The sequence below is a fragment of the Solanum dulcamara genome, chromosome 7, assembly GCF_947179165.1.
Source record: "Solanum dulcamara chromosome 7, daSolDulc1.2, whole genome shotgun sequence".
Lineage (NCBI taxonomy): Eukaryota > Viridiplantae > Streptophyta > Magnoliopsida > Solanales > Solanaceae > Solanum > Solanum dulcamara.
Genome location: NC_077243.1, coordinates 36879272 through 36883974, shown reverse-complemented (window position 1 = coordinate 36883974; position 4703 = coordinate 36879272). Strand labels below are relative to the sequence as shown.

The 4703-nt window shown below is 37.6% G+C and overlaps 1 long non-coding RNA gene across 1 annotated transcript; it reads right to left on the bottom strand.

The window, feature by feature from the left end:
* Positions 1–2350: 2350 nt before the first annotated feature.
* On the bottom strand, positions 2351–4446 carry LOC129894000 (uncharacterized). Its single transcript, XR_008767605.1, has 4 exons — positions 4360–4446; positions 4178–4281; positions 3507–3551; positions 2351–2537 (listed from the first exon to the last, which is right to left on the bottom strand). It is a non-coding gene; the product is annotated as an uncharacterized LOC129894000 (long non-coding RNA).
* Between the last annotated feature and the right edge of the window lie 257 nt (positions 4447–4703).

The following is a 4703-nucleotide window of genomic DNA, read 5'->3' as shown; positions in this document are numbered from 1 at the left end:
AATGGAAATGAGGAATAGTCATGAGATGATAGATCTAAGCTAAGCTTATGATTTTGAAGAGAGAGCCCTATGTTATTTAGAGGGATATGAATATAACTAGGCAACAAGGTGTAATGAATAGGTAGATAGTACTTAGGTTATGAAAGAAAATATGGTGATAAATTATAATTTGACAAACAGTGAGATGAGGATATTACTTGTCATAAGGTCTTAGTAGAAGAGTATTTCTTAATTTCACCTAGTAGTTATGAGTTGATATAGTATGCAAGTAGTGTGTGATGTGCATTAGTACTAGACCCTAATCTTGAATTTGAGTTGAGTAGTATGAAGAAAGAGGGGATAGCATTATGAGTATTATTATGCTAGTTTTAAGATTTGGTTTAGTAGGCTTGACATGGAGTACGCGAGAGATTAAGATATTAACTTGTGAGGAGTGTGTGTTACGAATGGGGGGGGGTATATGACCCTTAGATGTAGCTAGTGAATTAAGTCTATGTCATTTGGTAAGAAGAGGCTTAAGATGTGTATCCGAGTTAGTATAAAGTTGTATGAGGCTCTAACTTTATGAGTTGATTTGGGTGACTAGTTAGTATCCTAGCTGCTAATGTGGAGAAGGCTGGGTGTGAGTTTTTCTTTTATTTAATATCCATAAGAATTGGGTCGGAGGGAGTTGTATATAGATAATGATGAGTCTCTTGTTATAGTTTAAGTTTCCTTCACCTAAGTTAGGAATATGTGAACCTAGAAGATGATTGCTAGCATGCTAAAGAGAAGAGGTTAGATCATAAGAGCTAGAGAAAGTGGATGTGTACACCAATAAGAGCTGCAAGTATAGAAAGATACCTAAAAGATAGAAGGAAGTTAAGAGAAATATCTTAGAATAAAGCCCTTGTAGAGGTTTGGTATCTTCGGGTATAGTATAACCAGAGAGTTTAAGTATTTTAGTTAATAGTGACACTCTATTATGTGGAGCAGTGTGCTTATAGATAAGTGTAGAGAATCAGTCTGCAGGCTCATAGTAGTGACCTTCGAGCTAAGGAGGAGATGATGAGGTAGTGAACCAAAGTGGGTCTAGAGTTTTAAGAAGTAATGAGTTGACCAGGATGAGACATTAATGTTTTTCCATCTCTTACGTTCTTTATACTTCAGCTGAGGTGATACCCTACACCTTTCTTTTGTATGAGAGACATACCCGTGGCTTAGACCCATGTACTTCATGTTGATTTGTGTTCATGCTCAGTTCCTAAAGTGAGAAGTGGTAACTTCCTTCAGCGATCCCGATCTTATTCCTTGAATCTACGAATGTTTAGCCATATGTTATATGGGACCTGATATATGCTTTCATGTTTCATAGTATGCTCAGTTTCATAAATCCATGATAGGACTTAAAATGCTAGTGAAATTATGTTACTTATGAATGTTCTCAGATAAGACTTCTGGAATGAATCGTGCTTATGTTTTGTCGCTCTAAGCCCTTCCAGTGATCATTCTTTTTAATCTTTATAGAGATGTTGATGATAGTAGATGAGTAATGGCAGATGGAAGAGAGTGGGTATTCCTTATTGTGATAGCCGTCGTATGTTTATTCAATTTAAGTTCATAGACATAGATGGAGAGTGAGATGGGATCTTGTTGTGTACAATAAATAGGTAATAGTATATTGGTCTTGGTAGAAGTTCATGCAATTGAAGGTGTAGAGTTGCTAAGATTGACATGAAAATTCTTAATAGATGTTGAGTTCAAAGATTCCATAAAGTGATTAGAATAATAGGCTTGAATGAGTGGTTGTCGTTATGTGAGTGATTGCAGTAGGCTAGTAATATCCTCTTGTAAAGTTTTCAAGTAAGTGTATTGGGATGATTATAGAACTAGGCTTGAATGTGGTATTCATGGCATGTGAGTGAATGTACGATCCATTAGGTGCTTCATGATTTGGACTCGAGGTTGGTTGAATGTAATGGAAAAGAGTAGTACTCTTGAGATGAGGTTCTCTATAGAGGTATAGAAAATGAAGCTTATGGTCTAGATTAGCATAATTATATTATGTGTAGTACCTTGTGACTTAGCATTAGACTTGAAAGTAATAAGAGCATGCAGTTAGACTTGGAGTTCTAGGCCTGGGTAAAAGTAGTCATATTATCACGACCCAATTCCGTAGGCCAGACTGGTGCTCGATTTGGGCACCCATACGTACCCTTAGCCCTACTTAGCGTGTTAGCAGAATAGACAAAAGTAGGAGTCAAAAAGGGGTCGCTAGAGAGCGCATGAGAACAGATATAGCACAAGAGGGCTGTTAAGGCCGTCACGGAACACAAAGCCCAAAACATATATACATAACCCACATCACAAGTCTATAGACCTCTACAGAACGATAGCCTAGTCATATGAAGGGACAGGGCCCCGTCGTACCCTTAACCAATATGTATAAATGTACAATAGAAAAGTTAGTACCAAAATAGGGCTCCGAACAAAGAAGCACTGCCAACAAACAAGGTGGGTATCCTAGGCGAATGGATCAGCAAACCGAGCGTCTGTACCTGCAGGCATGTAACACAGCCCCCGAAGAAAGTGGGTCAGTATGGATAATATACCGAGTATGTAAAGTATGGACTGTAATAAGTAAAGCCATTACCAGAATAGAAGGTGCAAAAATAAGCAAAATATCCAGAATACCAAAATGCTTTTCAATACCATAAATAATGTATGCAAAAACCATATGCCATATCCGGCGCCATTATGGGACTCGCTGAACAAATCGTGGTCGCCGCCCCGTCACTAGCGCCATAGCATATCATAACTTTAGAGTAGGGAATATCTCCGTAACAGATCATATTATATCAGATGGTCATATCATATCATATGTGTACATGGCACATCATAACTCCACAAATCCCATGTATAGGTCGTACCTCCCCCCTCACATCGAGGCACGGCGAACAATGCAAAAAAGTATGCATGATAACAAATCCTAGCCCAGGCTCAGTGAAAGAAGCATTGAGGCATCCATGAGTGGAGTAGTGAGAAACTAAATGCAATATAAAATACAAAACATTTCTAGAGACTCGAGAGCATAACTCTGGTGACAAGTCATATAAGAGAAATTGAGCGATAATCATAGTGCATGTCTTTCAGATGCCATGATGGTCTATGTCAAAATAGTCTTTCTGAAATCATTTCCATATTTCAAAATATATTATGGGGCTCAGTGGAATAATTAAATTGAGCTATCATTCAAAATCAATACACGAGTCATATCAAGTACCTTTTGGAAGTCACTATGGGTTACTTCAAAATAGAATTTTTGGAAATATATATTCGTATCAAAGCGTAATAAAATGTTTTTTGGGAAATCAAGAAATTGGCCATCCTAGTGGCTCTAGGAATAGGAACTTCCTTGGAACCATATAAAATCCATATATTTGTTACATAAAGACCATGCCAAAAGAAAGATTAGCTTTACATACTTATGCCAAATCAGGCTAAGAGAAAGAATAAGCTTTACATACCTCTTACGGATTACTATAACACGTTCGCCTCATCGTCTCTTGAACCTATTTAACATGAAAGTAATTCTAAGATTAGTGACCTTCGACTTTTCAACTTGCAATTCTACCACCACTTACCTATAGGAACCAATCCCTTATCCATTTCCTTAGACTAGTTCATTACTAGTTCCTTAGTTAGTTAAGGAGTTAACGGAAATTGGGAAGCACCTCCCTACAACATGCCCTATCTGAACTTTCAATTACATCCCTAATTACCACAGCCAACCAAAAACAACAAACTGCAGCACATATATAAGTAATCCACTTCAATATTATAAGATACAAACTCCAAACAACTCGTTCAAAACTACGATACCAAAATAGGATGTTTAGTCTCTATTTCATAAAACCTTTAACCCTACGAAATAGAGGGTCATGTGTCTGATATCACCAGCATATACACCCCTTTTGGAACAATTTTCATCCCTGCAACCCACAATCAAACCACCTGCAAGCACAACACAACTACCACAACACACTATTCGACTTCGGTTTAACTATAACGACCTTAATTTAGTTTGTTTCTAACGTCAAGCATCCTTGTGAAATTTTTATACTTACATCCACATATAAGACGTGTAATAAACCCCATAAATACACCATAAACTCCAAATTAAAAGGAAAACCCTTACCTTACCCGAAATTGGCCAAAGCTTGCCAAAACTTGCCTCGAAAGTTCTTCTAGCGCGGCTGAAACATTGTAGCTGTTTGTTGTCCGCTTGTTGCAGCTTCAAAACTTAACTTTACATTATTAAAACCCTCATAACATGTCCAAACCCTTACCAAAACGTGATATAAGATAACCAAGCCATACCTTAACAAACAGCTTCCCAAACTTGCTGAAAATTAACTTCGGAAACTCCTTTATGCGGCTGAGCTTTGTTGGCTGTTTGCAGCCCTATCTTTCTGCCCCAAATAGTTAATTTATTTCATTAACACCTCCATTTATTCGATTAATACCTTAGATAATTAATTGATGGAACGAAATTGGGGCTTATCTTTCACTTTGGCCAAAGCCGTCACCCCTCCCTCTTAACCTCTTAGGGTTTCTCTTGTTGATTCTTTTGTTCTAAGTGCTGAAATAAGATATGTACAGCATGTAGTACATATATACATCTCCTTAATAGGTGACACGTGGAATCCCCCTAGGGGGTGACA